The sequence below is a fragment of the Ahaetulla prasina genome, chromosome 2 (genome assembly GCF_028640845.1).
Source record: "Ahaetulla prasina isolate Xishuangbanna chromosome 2, ASM2864084v1, whole genome shotgun sequence".
Taxonomy (NCBI): domain Eukaryota; kingdom Metazoa; phylum Chordata; class Lepidosauria; order Squamata; family Colubridae; genus Ahaetulla; species Ahaetulla prasina.
The window spans coordinates 200,915,197-200,940,420 of NC_080540.1; the positions used below are offsets into that span (position 1 = coordinate 200,915,197).

General features: G+C 37.9%; 1 protein-coding gene across 1 annotated transcript in view; it reads left to right on the forward strand.

Annotated features, from left to right (window-relative positions):
• CPLX1 (complexin 1) overlaps positions 1-25,224 on the forward strand; it is a 210,352-nt gene that overhangs the window by 100,695 nt on the left and 84,433 nt on the right. The window lies entirely within an intron of this gene.

The following is a 25,224-nucleotide window of genomic DNA, read 5'->3' on the forward strand; positions in this document are numbered from 1 at the left end:
ATGCTACCAGTTCGGACTGGTTCAGTTGAACCGGTAGCGATGGTGGTGGGTGGTTTGGAGAACCGGTAGCAATGGCGGTGCAAGACTCCGCCCACCCTCCAGGTCATCATTACTTCCTGGTTTTAACCAGGAAGCAACCTGTTTTTTACCCTCTGCGCATGCATATTTTGGGAAAGGGGTGGGATCTTGGTTTGCCTGTGAAACAACAGCAACAAAACATACTTGGTTATTGGGGACAGTGTGTAGTTCTCATTCAGTTTGGCAAGAGATGATTTGTATTTTCTCTCAAAGGAGAAGTAAACATTAGAAAAAAATTCTCATAGGTGGTAGAGATATTACCAGGATCTGCAGCCTCCCTGCCTTCTCCTGCATAGTTGAATCACAAGGGAAGACATTGTCATCTCTGGTTTGAACAGCTGTTTAATTTTCCATTGTTTTATGATTCCTGGATATATTCCATTTTATAGCTAGCGGCTCTGCTTGCCTTTGGATTGAATATACAACAACAGAAACTCACAATAATAAAAGTATTAAATGTAATATTTATTCAAAATACTTTTCAAGAGACTTATTCCCTGGAGTGTTTTGAACAGCAACCAAACTGGAAAAAAAGAACTGCAATTTATTTCATATCCTAGGAATAAATGTAAACAGAGGGTAATATTATTGATATGTAGCTAATGTTTTGATAGTGTGTGAATGTGTGTGTGTAAATCTGGCAGCACTTTTTATTTTTATTTTATTTTATTTATTTATTTGTCAAGTACGTATTAGATAATATATATAAGTATAAGCTTGAAGTGAATACAATTAAAGGGAACTTTAGGACAGGGGCAATAGGCACGCTGGTGCTCTTATGCACGCCCCTTACTGACCTCTTAGGAATGGGGAGAGGTCAACAGTAGCCAGTCGAAGGTTAACATTTTGGGGGTTTTGGGATGAAACCACAGAGTCAGGTAGTGTATTCCAGGCATTGACCACTCTGTTGCTGAAATCATATTTTCAGCAATTGAGTTTGGAGCGGTTCATTTTAAGTTTGTATCCATTGTGTGCTCATATATTGTTGTGGTTGAAGCTGAAGTAGTCATTGACAGGTAGGACATTGTAGCAGATAATTTTATGAGCTATGCTTAGGTCATACCAAAGGTGGCGTAGATCAAAATTTTCTAAGTCCAAAATTTCAAGTATGGTGGCATAAGGTATTTTGTTGTGAGTGGAGGAATGGAGGACTCTTCTTGTGAAATATTTCTGGACACATTCAATTGTATTAATGCATGATATGCAGTGTGGGTTCCAGACAGACGAGCTGTATTCGAGAATTGGTCTAGCAAATGTTTTATATGCTCTGGTTAGTAGTGTACTATTACCGGAGAAGAAGCTACACAAGATTCGGTTTACAACCCTTAATGCCTTTTTGACAATGTTGTTACAGTGGGCTTTAGCACTTAGATCATTTGATATGAGTATTCCAAGGTCCTTGACAGAGTGAGGGTCATGTCCACTCAGTTTGTATTTTGTGTTCTGATTCCTTTTGCCAATGTGTAATACAGAGCATTTGTTGGTTGAAATTTGGAGTTGCCAATTTTTTGACCATTCTGACACAAAGTCAAGGTCTTTTTGAAGGGTAATAGTTGGTGATGTTAAATAGTTTTACATCATCGGCGAAGAGAACACAGTTACTTATAATAAGGTCACAAAGGTCATTTATGTATAGTATGAAGATTGTTGGTCCTAGAACGCTGCCTTGGGGGACACTGCTATTAACAGGTGCAGGATTTGATAGGGTGCTCTCTATTTTGACCACTTGTCTGTTTGACAGGAACATGGTTATTCAATTATGGAGGGGTCCAGAGATGCCATAGGATTTTAGTTTTAGAAGTAGTTTGTCATGTACCACTAAATCAAAGGCTTTACAGAAGTCTATTGCATCTATTGCTTTGCCCTGATCATATGTTTTTTGCAGTGTAGAAGTTGTAGATTACAGGATAATTTTTTTCTGAAACCAAATTGTTTATTAGAGAGTAGGTTGTTTGTTTCTAGGTGGAGGGTAATGGATTGGTTGATGATTGATTCTATCACTTTGCAGGTGACACAGCATAAAGAGATTGGTCTGTAATTTTTAACTAGAATGGAGTCTCCCTTTTTGAAGTTAGGGATGACTGTAGCTAGTGACCATAGGTTGGGTAGGGAGCTGGTCCTGAAAGATTTTTCAAAGATTATTCTTAGGGGTTCTGCTATAGTAGTGGAAAGCTTTTTTAAGAAGTATGCACCTAGTCCATCAGATCCAATAGATAGAGATGGTTTTAGTCTACGTAGTGCCTTTTCAACATTATCTTCTGTGAAATCTATTTGTGTTAGATTGTTGTAGTTATTAGTGGTACGACTAGGGAATGTTGGGCATGAGCCATTACTGGTAACAAAGCGGTTTGCTTTAACTGCTTCATCATTGCATTCATTACCGTTAGGTCCTTTTAGGGGTGGGATGGATCTCAAGTCTTTAAGTTGGTGGTTTACAAAAGTATAGAAGGCACAGTTGGATTTCATGCGCAGAAGGTTTTCTTCTTGTTTGATGTGGTAATTGGTGCATTCAGTCTTTATTTAATGGCATATATTTTTGTATCAGCGTTTAAAGTTAGCTACATAGCCAGTTTTTCGCCAGAGGGACTTTTTCTTTTTTTGGATTGGAGTTTTCTTATTGATATGGGTAATTTGTTTTTCCTGGTTTTGGTGATGATTAGTGGTACATATAGTTTAATAACTCTATTGACTTTGAGCAAGAAAATGTTATAATGGTCTTTGGCAGTGTTACAGTCAGAGAATAGAATTTGCCAATCAAGAGATGAGTGTCTATGAGATCATATTTGGCTTTTTTGATGTTGTAGTTGGGTATCCCATTATTATGGTGATTTTTGTAAGGGCATATATTGCAACAAAAGTCAATCATACTGTGGTCACTATTGGAAAAGGGTTCTTTTATTTGTAGTCCATAAATTGAGTTTAAGCTGTTGCAGAAGATGAGGTTGAGGCAGTTGTTGAGTCTAGTGTTGCTAGTTACTAGTTGATCTAGTTAACAGTGTTAACAGTTAACACTGTTAGAAAAGGCTGTGATTCTGACCATGTTTTTCTTGTAGGTTTTCAATGACATTTGGTCAGCTATTATAGGAGAAGAATTTGGGGGCAAATGGACTTTTGATCTGATCCTATGTGTTTCCGCTTAATGTTCTTAAAATATTCCTAAATCAAAGCTTAGCTACAGAACTATAGTGATTTCTTATGATATCTTAATGCCTGACTGATACCCTTTTTTAAAAAAAAAAACTTCTGAAGCTCTTAATTCAAAAGCACAGTACAGTAGTACCTCGATAAGGTAAAGGTAACTCCCTCGCACATATGTGCTAGTCATTCCAGACTTTAGGGGCGGTGTACATCTCCATTTCAAAGCCAAAGAGCCAGCGGTGTCCAAAGACGTCTCCATGGTCATGTGGCCAGCATGACTAAACACCAAAGGCAAATGGAACGCTGTTACCTTCCCACCAAAGGTGGTCCCTATTTTTCTACTTGCATTTTTTACATGCTTTCAAACTGCTAGGTTGGCAGAAGCTGGGACAAGTAATGGGAGCTCACCCCATTTCACGGCACTAGGGATTCAAACCACTGAACTGCTGACCTTTTGATCAACAAGCTCAGCATCTTAGCCACTGAGCCACCACATCCCTTATGATACCTCAATACTCATTATTAATTGGTTCCAGGAGACATGATGAGTACCAAACAATTTTTCCCCATAAGGAATAATGTAGTGAGTCATAAGGCAGCTGACACTGACAAGTTCTAGCTTGAGTATCGAGTACTGAACAAATGACGAATATCGGGACAAAATTTTTAAGTCAAATTCGTTAAGTACCAAATTTGATGAGTTTCAAAGGAATTGAGTTCCAGGGTACCATTCTATTTGATGTTTATGCTTTCTGTGACTACTTCTTTCATAATATTTGCTTTTTTTTTTTTTTTTTTTGTGGTATCAGAAGCAATTGGTGGAAATTTGAAACAGGCAAGCTGCAAACATAGACAAGTCTCTCTGAATTGGAAAGCTAAGCATTTTTTGCCATGTCAAAGAGGCTACAGTTTAGAAATAATCTCAAATTATGTTTTCTTTATCGGTCACAGTGCTGTATAACTTTGAAGGGCTTTGGACTGATTGTCTCCTGGCCAAACTGGAGAAAGTAGAATAAACACAGCTGTTTCCTCCTTGATTAATAGGACAATTGCTCTTTGAATATACTTGGGACTTTTTACTATTTGTAGTCTGTGGGCTCAAAGAGCCCTCCTCTCTAAACCAAATTTAGAGTGTGAGATGCCCAGCATCCCTTCCTGCCGTAAGGAGACTGATTGGAACCTTCGAGCTTCATGATTTTTCCTGGGTGAATAGAAATGGATTGGAAACTCATAAAAAGTGCATGTTTTATTTTACTAGCAGATAATCTGTTAAGGCTGCAGGGGGTTCCATACAGAAAATCTCTTTCCATTAGTTTGTCTTTTTCTCCTTTTTTTTCTTTTTATTGAATACCACTCCTTGAGGATTGGCTCGAATGAAAAATAAATCAACAGATATAAAAGTGCCACTGTGGATATATTAACTAATACTAGTGCCCAAGTAGCATCAATTGTGAGTAGCAATGAAAGAGGCATAAGCCACTCTCCCTGCCACTGTAGACCACATTAAATGTTTTCAACAAAGCAGTTGTTTTTAAAGCCATTGCAGGCATCGCAGATTAGATCAGACTTGCGGCTCTAGAGAAGAGATTATTTACATTTTGCCTTGATGTACATTTCTTTAGCTATTGTGAAACACTTTCTCCGCCATTGCCATTAGCTTTAATTGGGGGAGGAAGGCAGAATAATGGAAGGGAGGAGACCAGCCTTAAGGGGAAAGAATTAATAGGAAAAATGTTTAGCATTTTTTATTTAGCATTACCTGGCCGGAGGTAAAGAAAGAAGGGGGTGCCCCATACGGAGCACTATCATGTGTGGCACAGCAATTAGCATTAGTAGTATGCAGATTAGTCAAGATCCAATAGACAAGAATATTTATAGCTCAGAGTTGAACTTTGGAGTCCTTGGTGCTCTCTGAGCTTGGTTATTTTCTTGCAGAAGTTTTATTACCAAACTAGGTATTATCATCAGTGTTAATAGCAAGTGAGGTTTGCTTTCATTTTATATATTAATGGCTTGACCTGTCAGTGTCGGTGGGCATGGTCTTGATAGTTCCTATATTAAGCTGTTGTTTACTGCTTTGGTAGTTCTTTGATTATGGTATTGTTGACACAATAGGTTTGGTTTGCTTGAAACCTATTTAAAACAATAGGTTTTAAATGCTTAGGCTTGTTTGTCTCTTTGGAGTTCTTTGTGATATTGTTTACTTCTTGATTGTTGGTCTAGTGTTAATCTTAGTGAAGATTAACTAACTGCCATAAAACAACCAAGCTCAGAAAGCTTCAAGGATCCCACAGTCAAGGTCCAATTCAAATATGAGATTCCAAGAGGGTGTGGTTTGATTCAAACCTGTGATCTATCCAGATTCAGTTCAAACCAGTTCTAAATCTAACTGGGTAAAAAGAATCAACCATAATGAGACTTCTTTAAAACACTGTAACTTCTTTGTTACTTGGCAGGATGGGATGAAAAGCACTGCACTTTCTTCTCCATACAAGCTTTCTTTAAGAAATTCTAGGAGAAGAATGAAAAGGTTTCTTATTCTAATACATCAAACAGAAACTTCACCATAGTGGTATGTGTGATCTTAAGGAGAAATGCAAACATTTTAAGCTCCATATTCAATATATTTATCAAGAGCAAATGTTGGACAGATGGAAATTATCTGTTAGAGAAAATGTTAACAGGACTGAGAAACTGTGACCTAATTTGAATACATATCACCGTTGTTGTAAGGTTTTTTTTTAAAAAAAGCTTTTGGTTGTGGGTTAGTTTTTCATCCAGAATAATTTCACCCACTTTTTCAATATCTCTAATAAAACAACTATCTTTGTTTCCCAATATTTCATGAATGAACATCCTGAAATTAATTTTAAACATAATTTCAATAATTGAGATATATGCATTTTCAGACACTGTCAATTTTCCTCCCATAAACATAAATATATACATTGTCTGCATTTTCCTTGAATATTTCCCTCTGGATAAATACTCATAACTATTTCTTACAGATTAATAGTCTGTAAACCCCCCTTTTAATAATCCAATTAAGCAACTTTCACAATTGTGTTTTATGATCAAGAATGATGCAATCTTTTCTGTAGATGCTTATTTGGTTCATGGAAGTCAATATATTCAGAAGGAAGGCATGCATACAAAGAAATGCCATTTTCCTCTTGATTAGGTGAGGTTCCTCATCTTCTGCATTGCAGAAAAAACAGAGAATTAAAGAATTTGTTTCAGTAGAGGTTTCAATCCATCATGTTGAATTGCCATGGCGATATATTTTGTAATGATAAATTTCTAGGATATGTATTTTGTACATAATGATAAATTTCTGGGCTGTGTATTTTGTAATGATAAATTTGATCAAAATTTTATATGGTAAATGCCTTTATATCAATAATGAAATTACAGGTTTTTAAAAATATATGCATTTTTCAAGCGTGTATTTCTCTGGATTATTTAATCTTCTTCTTGATCATTTGATACTTTGTGAATCTAGTAGTCAAATAAAGAAAATTTCAGTAGTCACCCTTCCTTCCTTCCTTACTTCATTCTTACGAAATGTCACCAAAATCCCTTATGAAATTAGCCGTCTTTCCCTGATCTTCAGCAGAGAATTACCAGGTTCCTTTCATTGATTAGACTTTGAAATATTTCATACCAGTTCCATCTGGACCCCGAAGAGTAAGGCTGCCTGTGTAAAACTTTAAACTGGATTCTAAAAATAGGCTCCAGAGCACTTGGAGTCCAAAGTCAGCACCTGTTCAGAACACTTTAAAGCAGTTGTATCCTTTCCAAGCATCACACAGCTGCCTTCTTCAGATGTCATACGATTAGAGGGAACCTTGTGGCTACTTCTTGAACGTTCCCATAGATTCTGAACCATTTTTTTCAGAATGAAATACAAAGCAGTATTTCATAGCCCTATTAAAGGAACTTCTTTCTTCTCAAACAAACTCACTTTTACAGGTACTCAGAATAGGTATCTCTAGATCAGGCCAAGGCAGAGCCTTTGCCTGAAGTGCTGACAATCAGGTACAAGATGCTTCAGAGAGCAGATATGAAATAGATAATCCTGAGGATTTAAACTGTGAAGGCAGAAGTGGATGAGTCTCTTTTTGACGGAGTGTAAGACTCTATGACCATGTTGGCGAACCTGTGGCATGCAGAGCCCTCTCTGTGGGTACGCGCACCGTCACCCCAGCTCAGACAGCTGTTTGTCAGGTTTCCAATGCTTGGGGGAGGGGTGCACGTGTATGCACATGGGGGGGGGCATGCGCCTTCCGGTTTGGGCACTCTGTGCCTAAAAAGTTTGCCATCGCTGCTCTATGATGTTGAGCAAAATGTTCTAAACCGGAAATCTACTCAACTGTCATTCAAGCCAAGGTAAGTGAATGACAACAGATCATATTTTTTACCTAATCTATATTACCACAAAGGCCATTTTACTGATGTTTGCTTATCCTGAGTAAAAGGTCTGGTTGAGCTCTTGTTACTTATTGTGCCATTGATCTACTAGATACCAGTTTAGAAATCTCCAATTCAAACCCTTCCTTCCTTCCTTCCTTCCTTCCTTCCCTCCTTCCTTCCTTCCTCCCTCCCTCCCTTCCTCCCTCCCAGAAGATATATTTAAAAGTATAGCATTGAATATGCTTATATGTCAGCTCTACAAGAATACTAATCCTATCTTTATTGTAGGGTTACCGTAAGAGAATTTTGCAAGTCTCTAAGTGCTTCCCCCCTCCCTGCCTTTATATTCTAGAGAATTAGGGGGAGTGAATTCCGAGATGTTTCTTCATCTCTATTGCTGCTTTGAACTCGGATTTATGTTATCAGACTATTGTCTAAGCTGCAGTTCTTCCTCGGTCTCACAAGGTTAGTCTCACTACCCATTACATTAGAAGAGTAATTGCATATAAATTAGGATATAAGGACTCAAAATCCTATTTTTATCTAAGAGAAAGCTCTTCTGAATACAATGAATGTACATCTTTGGCTAATAATTCTTAAGTGCCTTTATGTGTGTGCCCTAATTTAATTGTAGTTAGCTTGTCACACCAATTTTGATGTGATTTGCCATAATAAACAGTATAAAAAATCCAAGACAAAAATTCAGGTTTCAAAGGATTTAATCGGAGTTGTGCTCAAAGAAGGTATAAAAATTGCATAAAGTGCTGCTTTTGAATACTTGCTCACATTTATATTAATTCTAAATGGATTTTTTTCTTCAAAACTATTTGTATTCATCCATTGGTATTAAGCATCCAAAAGTTTAATCGATTCAAATATATGTGATGAATCAGTTAATACCACAGCCCTGTACAAACTGACTCAGAGGTAATTCTTATTGATTTATTCTCAGATCACTATATATGGCTTTAATCAGGTAAAAATCTTAGCAGTACCCCAATTTATGAGAGAAAAATTAAACTTGTTTTTTGTAAGGAGGACCCACAGTAATATAAAGTAGCAGTAACAATATAAATCTTTAAGCCTTCTCCTATGCGCTATAGTAGTAGATCAATAGAAAAGTTTTAGAAAGCTGAAATACAATCATATTGAAAACTTCCATGTATCTTAGAAACATACTTGAAATGTAATTATAATTCACCATGACTTCCTTTGTCAATGCAATTTGATAGCGTTTCAAAAAATTATGTACAAGCTTTAAAATAAGACCACGCAATATGTAATAAAATTTAAAATTGTCAGTATGTTCAAACTTCTATCCAAAACTTTCTCCAACCTTCCCCTGAGCTGGTTAGCAAATCAACCAGCCAATCAATCAATAAATCAACTAACCAACCAACCAACCAACCAGTCTATCTATCAGAATAGAGCTGAAAGGGACCTTGGAGGTCTTCTAGCCCAACCCCATCGTTAAACAGGTGACGCTATACTAGTGATGGTGCACACACATGCGCCTGTGTCTGGGTCAAAACCCAGAAGAGGAGCTGCCCAAGGTGCATGTGCACACCCGAAAATTAACTTCTGGTGTCAGCTACTGAATTTCCGGTTTTACCCGGCTACTTTCCCGGGTTTCTGGTGCGCATACACACGTGACAATAAGCTGGCTGGTGTGCACGCTCATGAAGGAAAATGAAAGATCAGCTAGAAGAGCTTCTAGTTTCCGGCACTGCCGCTTGCAAAAAGGCCAGCTGATCATCATGCGTGCATTCAAGCCAGAAACCCAGAAGAGCCTCTGGTGGCTCAGACTGCTAAGACAGTCTGTTTTTAACACAGCTGCTTGCAATTACTGCGAGTTCAAGTCCCGCCAGGCCCAAGGTTGACTCAGCCTTCCATCCTTTATAAGGTAGGTAAAATGAGGACCCAGATTGTTGGGGGCAATAAGTTGACTTTGTATATAATATACAAATGGATAAAGACTATTGCTTAACATAGTGTAAGCCGCCCTGAGTCTTCGGAGAAGGGCGGGGTTTAAATGCAAAAATTTTTAAAAAAAAGAGGAACAGGCAACGCTGCACATGCCAGATGACATGGCTCCATGTCTCACTTCAGCACGCATGCCATAGGTTCGCCATCATGGCCCTATACCATTTCAGACAAGTGACTGCCCAGTCTCTTCTTAAAAACCTCCAGTGATGAAGCACCCACAACTTCTGAAGGCAAGCTGTTCCACTGGTTAATTGTGCTCACTGTTAGGAAGCTTCTCCTTAATTCCAGTTTGATTTTCTCTTTGATTAGTTTCCATCCATTGTTTCTTTTCTTGCCCTCTGGTGCTTTGGAAAATAAGTTGACTCCTTCTTCTTTGTGGCAGCCCCTCAAATATTGGAATACTGCTATCATGTCATCTCTAGTCTTTTTTTTCTCTAGACTAGCTGTATCCAGTTCCTGCAACCATTCTTCAAATGTTTTAGTCTCCAAGCCTTTAATCGTTTTAGTTGCTCTTCTCTGCACTTTTTCCTAAGTCTCAACATCTTTTTTGTAATGTGATAACCAAGACTAGATGCACTATTCCAGGTATGATCTTACTAAGGTTTTATAAAGCGGCACTAATACTTCACATGATTTTGATTCTATGCCACTGTTTATACAACCAAAGATTGTATTAGTTTTTTTGGCTGCTGCTATACACTGCTAGCTCATATTTAAGTGATTGTCCACTAGCACTCTATGGTGAGTTATTTTAGAAATGAAATTTCTTTCTGGCACTTAGGGTGCAGAGATAGACCATTTAAACATTATTTTTATTATATTTTATCACAAGGTGATAAAAATGTCTAAACGTGTCTGGATGAAAATCAAGACAATATAATTTTGGAAATCAATTTGGAATAATGAAAGAATTTCTGTTCCTGTATAATATAATCAAGCTGTAATCAGGCAAGAGGCAATAATTTATGCTGATATTTACTTCCATAGTAACTACATGGGGAACAGCTGTTAAGGATGGAGTTACAGCTCTAGATACAGCATGTGCTTTGCATGCAGAACAGTTGTTCATTGTGTAGCATTTTCTGGCCAGACTGGAAGAACAGTCTAATAGGACTGTATGACATTTCTAAGCCCTTTTGTGTAATGAGTTGAAGGACATGCTCCCTAAAGGAGGTGGTACCTTAAGAAAGGGATGGGTGGAGTCAGAACTAAGAATCATAGAACCATAGGGTAAGAAGGGACCTCCTAGGTTTTTTAGTCCAATTCCCTGCCCTGGCTGGAGGCCTTTTATGGGACAAATGGGTGTCCAATCCTGTCTTGAAAACTTCCAACAATGGTGCACCTACAACTCCAGGTGGCAAGCTGTTTCATTGGTTTGTTGTTCTCACTGTCAAGAAGTTTCTCCTTATTTCAATGGAAATTTAAATTTAAGTGCACGTTAATCAGTCAAATCAATTAAACCAATAACCACTTTTCTTCCAAGGGATTTAGATGTGGATCTCCATTTATTTTATCTTTACAATGGCACTATGGGTAGATTAGGCTAAGAATGAGTGACTGTCCCCAAGTTTCTAGGTGAGGATCCACGAATGAAAGTAGATATGAAATTTAGTTTCCTTGGTCTTAGTCCAATCCTTTAACCACTATGCCACACTGACTCTCAAAAATATTATTATAAGCCTCTAAGGCCGTGATGGCGAACCTTTGACATGCCCGCTTGCCGGTCTGCGTGCCAGAAGTGGCATACGAAACCGTCCCGTGAGGTTTTTATAGTTCCACAAATCAGGAAAACAATATGCAGCACGGGTCACCAACCTTGGCAACTTTAAGCCTGGCGGACTTCAGCTCCCAGAATTCCCCAGCCAGCTTTGCTGGCTGCAGAATTCTGGCAGTTGAAGTCCGCCAAGCTTAAAGTTGCCAAGGTTGGAGAATCCTGATATGCAGGGCCATAAGTCCAGAACATTGCTTATTTAGAAATCAAATTATTTGTCATTTATCCATTCATTCTTGAGGTTCTGTATTAGAAGCAATTGAACAAACTGCTGACCGAGCAAGGTGCCCCCTCAACTAAGCACACTATCTGATGTTGACCTTTTCAACATTGTTTATTTCCTCTCATACCTCTTCCCTTAACCTAGCTTCATCATCTATCGTAAGCATCTTTTTATTCAGTTATAGAGTTTTATAAAATGCAAAAGTAAATAGAAGAGCAGTGAATAGGGGAGGGGAAGGAGGAAGAGAAGCAAGGAAAGATTGGGGGGGAAAGAAAAGAAAAAGAAGCATTGACTTCCAACGCTCTCGGTTACAGTAAAATAAGGTATAAACATCAACTCACAACTTTTTGCTTTTCCATAATAGTGTAAACAAGCCATTTCTATAAAGATCTATCAGTCTAATCCGTAAAACCCAAAGTCAAAGTTTCATTCTTTTTCACATCAAGCCTGAAGTTCAGAAGCGGTCTCCATGTGGAAACAAAAATACTTATGTTCTTTTCTTTAATCAAAGTGGTCAAATAGGGCCGGAATAGCTCAGGCTGTTAGAGCCTGTTATTAGAACACAGTAGCCTGCAATTACTGCAGGTTCAAGCCCGGCCCAAGGTTGACTCAGCCTTCCATCCTTTATAAGGTAGGTAAAATGAGGACCCAGATTGTTGGGGGGGCAATAAGTTGACTTTGTAAAAATATACAAATAGAATGAGACTATTGCCTTATACACTGTAAGCCGCCCTGAGTCTTCGGAGAAGGGCGGGATATAAATGTAAACAAAAAAAAATATGTGCCATTTCAGCCAACTCTGTCAACTTCTGCAACCATCATTCCATGGTAGGAATCAAAGTGTCCTTCCATTTTTGTGCATACAATAGTCTTGCTGCTGTCAACATATATACCATATTTCCCTGAAAATAAGACTGGGTCTTATATTAATTTTTGCTCCAAAAGACACATTAGGGCTTATTTTCTGGTTAGGTCTTATTTTGAGGAAAATACAGTACTAAATGCATCCATCTGGCTGACAATCTTCACTGGGGCTTACTTTGGGGATAGGGCTTATATTACGAGCATCCTGATATCATGCTAGGACTTATTTTCCGGTTGGGTCTTATTTTCAGGGAAACAGGATAGTAACAAAGTTCCATTTTTTCCCTCTATTTCTATTTCCATTAGGCCCAGCTGAAAAGTTCTGGTTTCATTTTTATCTCCATTTTCAAAATTTTCTATATTAAAATATGAATCGTACTCCAAAAAAGTTTTGCTTTGTCACATGTTCACACTAGATGATAAAAAGTCCTTTCTTTGCTTTTACACTTCTAACATTCATTTGACTTACCTTTATACATCTTGGATAACTTATCTTGTGCTAAATACATCATCTTATAGAAATTTTCTTTTCGATTATAATTTAATGTAAAACCTAGCTTCATCATCACGACTGTTGTAATTTTTTAATTACAAAAATTACAAAAATCATGAGAGAGAATACAGCTATAAAATGCAAAGAGGAAACTGAAATGAAATCTAGAGATTTACAGTAATCAAAAAGAAGGAAAAAATCATTTGACTTCATTGCAGTAAGTGATGGAAGCTGCTGAAAGAAAACTGTGAATTTTAATGTAATGTGGTTGAGAAAAAAATGCTTTTTATCATCTTCAGTATTATCATTCATTCAAAAATCATGGCTGTGATCATAAGTGTAGAATTGAACAACAAGATAGTAGCTAATTAAAACACTTGCTCAAAAACTGGCTGATATCTTACCAATTAAAAGGAATATACAAACAATAAACCAAGAGAGTGACCTGAATAATTTTCCTGTGTTGGATTTATAAAAAATGCTTGTTCGAATTTTGAAGAATCTAATGGGACAAAAACAAAAACAACAATAATGAAAAGAAATCAAGTTCTATGACATTATTTGAATGGATAAAAGATTAAATTTGTTAGAAGTAAAAAGAAGGAATATAAAATTGCTTTATTTGATCAACATTAAAATAGATTTGTAGACTTCTTTTAACCCTTAGTGGAATTTTCTTGAAATGATTATGCTTAATTAATTGTTAATTGATAGATGGAATATTGGAAGAAGAGATAATTTGTTGCATTTCAAGAAGAAGTGATAAGTAATCAAAAGTATACTTGTAATGAATATTTTAAGTCACATTTATTTATACACACACACACACACACACACACACACACACATATACACAGAGAGAGAGAGTATATTGGGGGTTCATTCATTTATTAATTCAGTCTGACCATTAATCACTTATCTTTGTAACCACAGATTGTGCTCAAGGTAGCAAAACCAAAAAAAATAGAACATGTAATCAAAATACAGTTAAAATACAGCCCAAAACTTATTAAAAGTGCATCTAATTAACAATAAAATCAGACAATATCCTGCAAAAAAAACTTATTTATTGGGAGGGAGGTTACTGCCAGAAAAATAAGTGAAAGAAAGCTGACCAGAACTTTCCTTATTCTCAGCAAAGTACAGAAAGATTATAGGATATTTTTTCTGAATGTCACAAGCCTAATAACATCCTAGAGAGGCATAGGACAGGCAGCAAAGGATGCAGAGGGATGTGTCAGAACTTGTAGGAAAAACTCTGAGAAAAGAATGCTCAGAGAAGTCTTGGTCTCTAGAGAAATCTACCGTAATACAGTGAAGTTTATACAAAAGAATTTGAAATAAGATGTGATGGCTCAATTAACAGCACTGTTTGTTATGAAATCACACAATCACCCCATGACAGATATCTATGCTGAAAATCTAATCTAATTGAATATCTCTTGCACCATGGCCCTTTTTTCATTTTCTTTGTTGCAATACAAGGACTCTTAACGTTGCAGCCAGAGGTTGTAGCTGCCCCATATTTCTTGGCTCTCCAATTTTTTTGCGTGTCATTGTCTCAGTTGGCAATAGGTTTTGGAAACAGTTCAGGTAGTGTAGATTCTTTACTGAAGACAAAAAGAGAACAGCTATAAGGAATAATCTGCCTTCTGCAACTCCCAGAAATACAAACCTCTCTATATGTCAGGGTTTAAATTTAGGTGTTTCCTTCCCACCTTTCTAGGTTTGCATCATACATGTGTCAGAAGCACCAAGGCACTTTTGGGTTAGGATTAGCCGGTGATATTACCATTGCCTGGGGGACAACCAGTTGGGACTCCTTTCATGTCCACGACAGGAGTTGGAGTGAAGGACAGGAGCTCAACCCAGCCCCATGACAGCACTCGGGTCTCGAACACAGGTTTGCTAGCCTCCATCCCAGCATCCTAACCACATGAGCCATCGTGCTCCTTACCGTTCCAAGTTAATGGAAGCAGATGGGATTTTGTTGATATGATGGCTCTTACTAGTCTGAGTACTTCCTGCTATATCAGCCTAATTCCTAACAACATCGTGCATTTTCATTTTAAATTACATTTGTGTAAATGAAAATTAGGTCTAAACAGCAGCGATGCTATTAATGGATCTGTGAAGTTAAAATCATTTGCCCCTCTGGTTGTAGCAATCTTTGTTTATGTAAATAATATTGAGGGAGGTGAACCCTCAGTTAGACCTCTTTCTAGATTGGATTAGCCCATCTGAAACCAATACAGAATGTCAGCATGCATTTACAAAAATGTCTGCTGTAAGTGGATTCAGCAAGCAATTCAATGTTCCTATCCATGTCTAGACAAAAAGACCAGGTGTGGGAAAGAATCCTGAGAGCAAAGGCTTTGGCAGGGAGAAACACCTGTTATCTGATACCCACAGGTATGTAATCCAAGCATGAATGCTAGCTTAATGTATCCATATTTTTAAGATGTCCTCATTTTGTTTACTTCTTCAAACACTGTTTGACTCTTCTTTGGCCTCGATCTCCATATCAACTTAGTTATGGAACACTGCACGCAAGTTCACATTTTCAAATTATTTTTATGGAAGGCCATTTTTTAAAAATAAATTTCCAGCCAGTTGCCATTGTGTAATTTCATTTGGGAAACAATATCAAACAGCAGAGTTTGATATTGAAATGCACTCTTCTTCTGCCTCAGACATAGTTTAAATGGAATATCCATTAAATTCAGATTAAATTAGTTCTACCCATCAAGCTGAGTTATGAGAAGAAGAAGAAAGAGGTGGCTATGAATCTTTCTTGCTTTCCCGAACATATACTGGATAGCTATGCTGCCTGAGAAGTGCCATTAAAAACCAGTTCTGAAATAAATGTGTGAAGAAATAGGGGTAGATTTAATTGATCATATATGGCAAGCTAAATTTCTTATGTTCCATTTTATTCTCCTTCACTAAAGTTTCTTTGTATGTCTGAATCCCTTCTGAATCTGGATTCCTTGTGGTTGGTTGTATTAAGGGGGGTATTTAAACCAGTGGTGGGATTCAATTTTTTTTACTACTTGTTCTGTGGGCGTGGCTTGGTGGGTGTAGCTTGGTGGGCGTGGTATGGGAAGGATACTGTAAAATCTTCATTCCCACCCCACTCCAGGGGAAGGATACTGTAAAATCTCCATTCCCTCCCGATCAGCTGGGACTTGGGAGGCAGAGAATAGATGGGGGCGGGGCAGTCAGAGGTGGTATTTAATGGTTCTCTGATCTACTCAAAATTTCCACTACCAGTTCTCCAGAACTGGTCAGAACCTGCTGAATACTACCTCTGTATTAAACTCATTCTTAGGATTTTGTTCTCAAAAAGAAATTTACAGTCTGCTGAATGGCTGCATACCAGTGGGATAAACCAATCCTGTAAAGGAGAAGAAGTGTGTGCATGGGGAACCAGCTAATATAAGAAACTGAATTTGGTGTAGTGGTTAAAGTGTTAGCCTAGATAGTAGGAGATTCTGAGTTTTAGTGTTCCCTTTTGATACAGAAGCTGGCTAGATAACCTTGGGCCAGTCACTCTCTTTCAGCCCAATTCACCATATAGGTTTCTTGTTATGGGCAAAAAAAGAGACAGGAGTTTTAGGCATGCTGGCCAGCTTGAGTTGACTATATAATATATACATAAAAGTGGGATAAAAATCAGCTGATTTTTCGGAGTATTGGCAGTTGGGATAGACTTCCAAGTTAGAATGACAAAATCAGGGTAGAAATATGACACTCAAACTGTCCAGGAGAAACTTAATGTTAAGTCTATATTGGATACATTAAAGAAGTTGAGACTTAAGAATGTAAATGAGTCCTAAACCAATATTTTTATTTTTATTTTTGCAACCCAAACTGCTTTGAAGGGCAGAGAGTTTATGGAAGGAAGTGAAATTCATGGGTTGATTGCTCACAGTATCTCCAGACGCTATACATCTCACAATGGAAAAAGTGATTGCAACTTTATAGTTTGTCTGTGAGAACCACAGAAGCAGCAGAAAAGTCACCTAAGTCACACTGCAAACAGCAGATTGATTGATTGATTGATTATGTGCCATCAGATCAGTATCAATTCTTAGTGACTGACCATGTAGATTTCTTCCATAACAATATAAGGACATACAATCAGGTTCTTCAGCTCATCTACAAATTGCTTTGAAGCCACCTGATAAAATTCTTGGCTACAATAGGGAGATTCCATTGAATCTTCACTCTATTGAGATACCCCTTTGGAGAGTTGTACAACTTTTAGGGCTTATACTTTCAGGCTCCCTTTGCTTTCTTCCTTTGACACTGCCTGCTTCCCACCTGAAATTTTGGAGGTGGAGAATGACTCCATCTCATTGGCAGATGGAAAGTGCTGAGCAAGCACTGATCTTCGATGATTTTTAATGCAGTCAGCTAAAAACTTTCATTGCAAGTTATTAAATAAACCCAAATATGCTTCAATCACTATAAATCAGAGATGTTAAACTCGATTTCATTGAGGGACACACCAGGATTGTGTTTGACATTGGGGCGGGGCATGGCTGGGGGTGTGGTCTGGGGCATGGCCAGCTTGGCATCACTTGTGTTGGCGATGCCTGTGGTGGCCTGAGTGCTCTGCCAGCGAAAACAGGCTCCCAAGTTTTGTTTCCATCTGCGATGGCCTTCTGCAACCCTCTGCCAGCAAAAGTGGAGGTCAGGAGGGCCACATGAGACCCTCGCAAGCTCCATTTCTTCTGCCAGAGAAAACTGAGCTCAGGAGGGTCCTCGCAAACTCTGTTTTCACTGGCAGAGGCACCACAGGCCGGTCCTTCATTGTTTCCAAGGAGGCCCTTGGTCCAGATTTAAGCACCCTTGAGTTTGACACCCCTGCTATAAATGGAAGGATTATAGGTAAAGGCAGGAGAAAGAGTTATTTATCCTGGCTTGAGTGGAGCACCATTCTTTCTGAAAGCATTTTGGAAGTCTTAGAGGCAATAGACAATGAAGATATATTTACCTATATTATGTTTTATTTATTTTATCTTATTTTATTTTATTTATTTATTTATTTATTTTATTTATTTTTAGTTTGTCAAATGTGTATGAGAAAACAGGTATAAGTATAAACATGGACATGAACACAGGAAATGAGTACGAATAAATAGGGACAGTAGGACCGGGACGGTAGGCACGCTACAGACCTCTTAGGAATGGGGTGAGGTCCACGGTAGACAGTTTGAGATTGAAGCTGTGAGGGTTTGAGGCTGTAACAATGGAGTCGGGTAGTGCATTCCAGGCATTGACCACTCTGTTGCTGAAGTTGTATTTTCTGAAATCGAGTTTGGGGCAGTTTACCTTGAGTTTGTACCTATTGTTTGCCCGTGTATTACTGCGGTTGAAGCTGAAGTAGTCATTGACAGGTAGGACGTTGTAGCAGACCATTTTGTGTACTATACTTAGGTCAGACCGTAGCTGGCGTAGTTCTAGGGTGTTATTAAAATATTCCTTTATTTTATATATACTTTATTCTAGTTATTAAAGTAGTCCTTCTTTTCTTCTGTCTTCATGAGAGTGACTTGTAGAACTTTGCTCAAAATAGAAAATCCAGTGATTGCCCAGAAAGAGAAGATACGCTTCCCGAAACTATTGTGCCAATAGTAATTGTAAAAAAAAACATATGATTCCCATCATTCTGTTCCTTGCCAAACTCATAGTAGTTAACACCAGAAACTCAAGGAGGATTACTTTGATCTCCTGGGGTGACTAAACCCCATTAGCCTATTCATTCTCCAATTAGGTTCTGTGGCAAATAGTCAGGGTTGGGTTTTTTTCTCCCTCTCTCTGTTTTGCTGTCATTGAGATTAAGTACTAATGTCTCATTAGCAACAGGTTAACATTTCATGTTGAATGATTCCAGCTCAGGCTATGCAAACAACACAATGATGCAAGAGTTTTGAAGGCAGATGGGATTCTATTTGGAATGCTCCCTTGCTTTAGCTGAAGGAAAATTAGAGTCACAGAGGGAGCATAATTAAAATCATTCTTTCCTATGTGCTTGTTACAGTTTTCTTTGCCAGAAGTTGTGGTGGGCTTATATTTATAACCTTTTAACAAGGAAGACATCCTTAGAAGGAATCTGCAACCTTCTGCATCTTGGATTTCTTGGATTTCATGATTCCAGAATTCATTTCTCATGCTGCCAATGAGACCAGGGCTTTTATAGGGTATGAGTTGATGATAGAGATTGGATTCACACTTTGCTGTAAGTCACAAAATTGGCTTTTTTTGTTGTCATTTTGGCCTAAAGTGGTGTTCAAATGGGAGTGGGGGAGTTTAATTTTCTTTTGTTATAGTGATTTGGATAGAATTCTACAGAAACCACTTCCAGGATAAGTTAAACATTCGTAGAAATTGTGGAAAGTCTGTAAAATAGAGTGAAGACAGGTCTCTTCTCATTTTTTTGGAAACGAGAGGACTTTTTTGTTTGAAACAGCTTTGAAGCAATGCTTCATTCAAATTTTTATCAAAATAAAGGCCTCTCCTGTGGTTGGTACAGCCTTAACGTGCTGGTTGGCACATCAGGAAATTCACCTTGGGAGTTTATAAAACTTTCTAAGAGAGGGGACGGAAGGGAAGGCAATTAAAAGAGGAAGGACATGTAGAACCAAGGTGAGCCTCATAATGAGCTTGCACGCTCATTCCACAGGAGCTAAAATAAAGTAGTAAATATTGGGCCAAATTTACACACTTGTTGAACATTCATCAAACACTGATAGAAGAGAATATTTGTAGCTCAAGGGTTGAACAGTCGGGCCCTTGATGCTCTCTGAGCAACAACGCTGACAGGGCGAGCCACTAGTATATAAAAATAAGAGCAAATACCACATGAGTTTAAATGGACTCCAGAGGATGGTAGAGGACAGGAAGGCCTGGAGGAATGTTGTCCATGGGGTCGCGATGGGTCGGACATGACTTCGCAACTAACAACAACAACAACCACTCTCTTCTAGCACTGATAATGTTACCTAGTTTGGTAATCAAATGTACTACCAACTCAGAGAGCACCAAAGATCCCACAATCCATCAAAAGTTTTTGTTTGTTAAACGTATATTTTTTTTCCACCAAGAACTCAGTAGTGTGCTCTCTCTTCTCTCCCTCCCCTAATATTTCCTTTCTAAGGAGAGCTATTGGCCGAAAATCCCCCAGTGGACTTGGACCTTGGATCCACCCTGTTCTTAGTCCAATATTTTAACCAGTCTGCATTGTACCTCGAGATAATATAGTTACTTTTTCAAACACATAATTACATTTGGAAGCATTTTTATATTACTTGAATAAATATTTGGCATTCCATAGCTTAATTTTTCTTACATTTCTTACATTTTCTAAATTAATATAGATTTTTGCCCAGACAGACTAAGATACCTATAAATAATATGTGTGGGTTTGTGGGGAGGAGGGATTCCTGATCATTTATTCTACTTTCTGAAAAGAACATTTTTTTTCTCCTAATAAAAAAAATGACACACTATGTTTCTGGTTTGGCACAGATTTCATGATATTTTACAGTGGAGATTTGTTTTAAATTTGAAAGGTTAATTTATTCTTTAAGATGTAATATATAGGTGCTATTATTAGATTGTTCATATTTTCCCTTTTCCTATTTTATTTGTTATTAACTATGTTTTGTTTATAGCTTGCTTGTTGATAATTGATGATAGATAGATAGATAGATAGATAGATAGATAGATAGATAGATAGATAGATAGATAGATAGATGGATGATAGATAGATAGATAGATAGATAGATAGATAGATAGATAGATAGATAGATAGATAGATAGATAGATGGATGGATGGATGGATGGATGGATGGATGGATGGATGGATGGATGGATGGATGGATGGATGGATGGATGGGTAGATGGATGGATGGATGGATGGATGGATGGATGGATGGATGGATGGATGGATGGATGGATAGATAGATTAGACAGACAGACAGACTGTCTGTCTGTCTTTAGGGTATTTTTTGCATTTTTATTTTTTCAGATTTGTAATAAAATAAATAAAATGTGTTTTAAAGAAAGAGAGAAACCCCTCTGAAACATATTATGGAGGAAAAGAAGTATCTGAAATCAGAGGGAAAACGCATTTCTGAAAGTAGAATAAAACAATTTGAAAAACAGATTGCATGTGCATGAAAGTTGTTTCTGTCAATTAAACTACACACCTGCTGTGACATGTTTCGATCTCTGTGAAATCATAGCAAACTCATTGTTTATTTACAGCAAAACAAATAAAAAAATTGCCAACATGAATAAAGGGAAAGAACGGGAAGACGGGAACAAATGTTTGTTTCACAGCTGGACTCAAAGCCAGAGAATCCAGAACACAACAGTTTCTGATTCTTGTTTCTTTAATTTTCTTTCCTTCCTTTACTTTTTGTACTTTCATTTTGTATTCTCTCCTGTCCTTTCCCTTTTTCTTTACATTTGTCTTTTACCCATGGAAAAATTCTCAGTAATAATTACACACATGTTTTAAAAATATGTAACTCAAATATGTACCTGGCAGGTTTTTTCCAACTTAGCATCTTTGATATACTAATATTACAATTTGTGTAATCTTCAGACGTCACAACTAATGATGGCTGCGTATTCTGTAAGCAGTCCCCACATATCTCAATAATACTTGGCTGTCAGAGGTCTTAAACAGAATACCGTAGCTCTCAAGTAATTAAATGATTGTGAGAATATTATTCCATTTCATAAAGCAAAATAGTAGCCTCCTGATCTTCTATGCAAATTATATCTCTAACTAGGGATGCTTTCTTAAAAGGTTCTGCTCAATTTATATTGCTTGAGTTGAGTGAAAACATTACCTGACTTCTCCAATGCAATAAATATGGTCACACATGAAAGATGGTCAGTGGACAGAGATAACCTTGAGTTGTTGCAATTTGCTATCTATACATTATCCTGGGGCTCTACAAGGCTGAACTGTTGCTTTGGGGGCGGCAGAGGAAAGGATGGTGACATGGTCCATTCAAGCATATGTTTCAAGTCTTTATCTTCTCCATTTATTTTATTTATTTATTTGATTTTTATACCACCCTTCTCCCGAAGGACTCAGGGCGGTGTACAGGCAAAAGTAAAAAACAGACAATACAATATACAATTTAAAATGCAAGTTAAAAAAACTTATTATAATTAGCCTAAAAACTTTAAAATATATAAAAAACTAAAACCCCATTTAAAATTAGTAATAAGAAATTTAAAATCGATAAAACTTAAGCCAGCCCCGCGCGAGTGAAAAGATGTGTCTTCAGTTTGCGGCGAAAGGTCCGAAGGTCGGGTATTTGGCGTAAACCCGGGGGAAGCTCGTTCCAGAGTGTGGGAGCCCCCACAGAGAAGGACCTTCCCCTGGGGGCCGCCAGCCGACATTGCTTGGCGGACGGCACCCTGAGAAGTCCCTCTCTGTGAGAGCGTACGGGTCGGTGGGAGGCATGCGGTAACAGCAGGCAGTCCCGTAAGTACCCAGGCCCTAAGCCATGGAGCGCTTTAAAGGTCATAACCAAAACCTTAAAGTGCACTCGAAAGGCCACAGGTAGCCAGTGCAGTCTGCGTAGGAGCGGTTGACAGCATTTTCTCAACACTCCAAAACAAACTGTTTGGTGGCCACCTTTGCCAGCATTTCCAGCATTGTGTCTCCCTCAGTACTGCATTTTGGAGAAATGGACTTCTGTTGGAACAAAATATTCAGTAGCACCTGGGTTTTCCACAGCTGGAGAGCAAGCTGGGTAGCAGACACAAGTATTTCTAAACTGAATATTGAATGTGTGACAGTAGTGAATGGCAGTGGGGAGTCATCCCTAAAGACAGAGGAACAGGAAACAGGATTCACTGCCGTCTATGCTTACGCCATTTTTAAAAAAATTTATTTTTGTCACAACATTATATACAAGCACATATATTGAAAGGAAACAAATAGGATAGGAACGGTAGGCACTTTTGTGCACTTATGCACGCCTCTTATAGTCCTCTTAGGAATGGGGTGAGGTCAATAGTAGACAGCTTTTGGTTGAAGCTTTTGGGAGTTTGAGAAGAGACCACAGAGTCAGGTAGTGTATTCCAAGCATTAACAACTCTGTTACAAAAGTCATATTTTCTGCAATCAAGATTGAAGCGGTTAACATTAAGTTTGAATCTATTGTTTGCTCTTGTATTATTGCTATTGAAACTGAAGTAGTCTTTAACAGGAAGGACATTGCAATAGATGATTCTGTGTGTTAAACACAGGTCTTGACGGAGTCGGCGGAGTTCTAAGTTTTCTAATCCCAGGATTTCAAGTCTGGTGGAATAAGGTATTTAGTTGTTTACAGAGGAGGGAAGAACTCTTCTTGTAAAATATTTCTGGACTCGTTCAATTGTATTAATGTCAGAGATGTGGTATGGGTTCCAGACAGGTAAACTGTATTCAAGAATGGGTCTGGCAAATGTTTTGAATGCTCTGGTTAGTAGTGTAGAGTTTGTCACGGTCCTTGGAAGATCTGGTCTTGTCTTTGTAAATGAACAGGTCTTCCCCTAATGCTTATTCCTTACCCGCCCAGTTACCTTTCTACACAATTGAGTAGGAGATGGGGGGAAATCTGATTTTTAAAGGAGGGAATAATTATTCATCTTTGAAAACACAGCAGTAAACGTCCCCATCCCACTCTGGATTGACTCACTCTTTTAATAGGCTTTATTGACCTTCAATTAAGGTTCAGATAAAATAAGTTGTTCAACTATAATAATCTCACCTCTTTTTTTAAAAAAAAAAAGTTTTCATGTAATGACTTGATTATTAAAATGTCAAGGATATTTTCTTTAATAAAAATAATTCTGCCTGCTTTAGAGAAATAATTAACTTCTAGATATCTATAAAAAAGTTACAGTGATGCACATTAGCTTAAGGAGAGAGAGAGAGAGAGAGAGAGATACACAGAGAGATAAGAAAGACAGAAAAAGAGAGAAAGACACAGAAACAAAAGGAAAAAAAGGGAGGGAGGGAGGGAATGGTGTTTCAACAATGGGTAACCATGATTAACCAGTGTCTCTTTGTTTCTATTTATTACAAATGTTAGATGCTGTAACAGACAGTGAAAGATAATTGCCATCATGTCTATTTGTGTAGTTCCATAGGGCAAGTGGAACTAATGTCTAAAATATGATGCTGGATGGATCCTTGAACTCACTCAAAACAATTTCACTGCCTTTAATTTCACTGAATGATATCTTCAATTTTAAAAATGAAACAAAATTTCAGCCTTACCTAAACCTTCATATGTATTCCAACTAAGCTTCTGTTGGGTCTTAATATTAGCCTATAAATCAGCTTTAAGAAGCAAGAATCGCATATTTCCTTCTGATGTGGTATGCCTGAATTCAGTTTCCCCAAATACCTTATTACAATCACGGGAGTTCTAACTATGGATCAACTAACTAGAACTCAAGCTGCTGTGGCTTCATTTATCTAACAAAGATGTCCAGGGGAAATCAAAATGTTTGATTTAAGATGTCTTTCCATACTACCAGCAAATTGCATTGCAATGTGCTCTATATGGGGCTTTCCTGAAAGACCACCTGGAAGCTGGGGCCGTGATAGCTCAGGCTGTTAAGAAGCCTGTTATTAGAACACACAGCCTGCAATTACTGCAGGTTCAAGCCCGGCCCAAGGTTGACTCAGCCTTCCATCCTTTATAAGGTAGGTAAAATGAGGACCCAGATTGTTCGGGGGGCAATAAGTTGACTTTGTAAAAAATATACAAATAGAATGAGACTATTGCCTTATACACTGTAAGCCGCGCTGAGTCTTCGGAGAAGGGCGGGATATAAATGTAAACAAACAAACAAACAAAAAAGCTGAAGATGGTCCGGAAAGTAGCAGTTCTGAATGCTACTCACAGTTCACCTGAGTTACACTAGTTCAGATAGGGTGGGCATGCTTTAGTCCTTTATGGGGTCATCTAATGGGGTCTCAGAAGTGCTTGCTCTTGGTAGCATCCCAGGCCTTTGAAATAGTATCCCATGTTTAATAATATTTGTGCACCACCAGGCTCAAATGATTAGGGTAGTTGCCCAAATTGTGAAATCAAATAAACAAAAGCAATGCACAGTCTCCAGTAGTTATGATTTTTATTTGGTAACATTTCTCTGGATTTTGGTGATGCTACATCTCTCAGTAAGCCCAAAAAAGCCTTGTTCATCAGTAGTGGTTCAGTGGCTGGC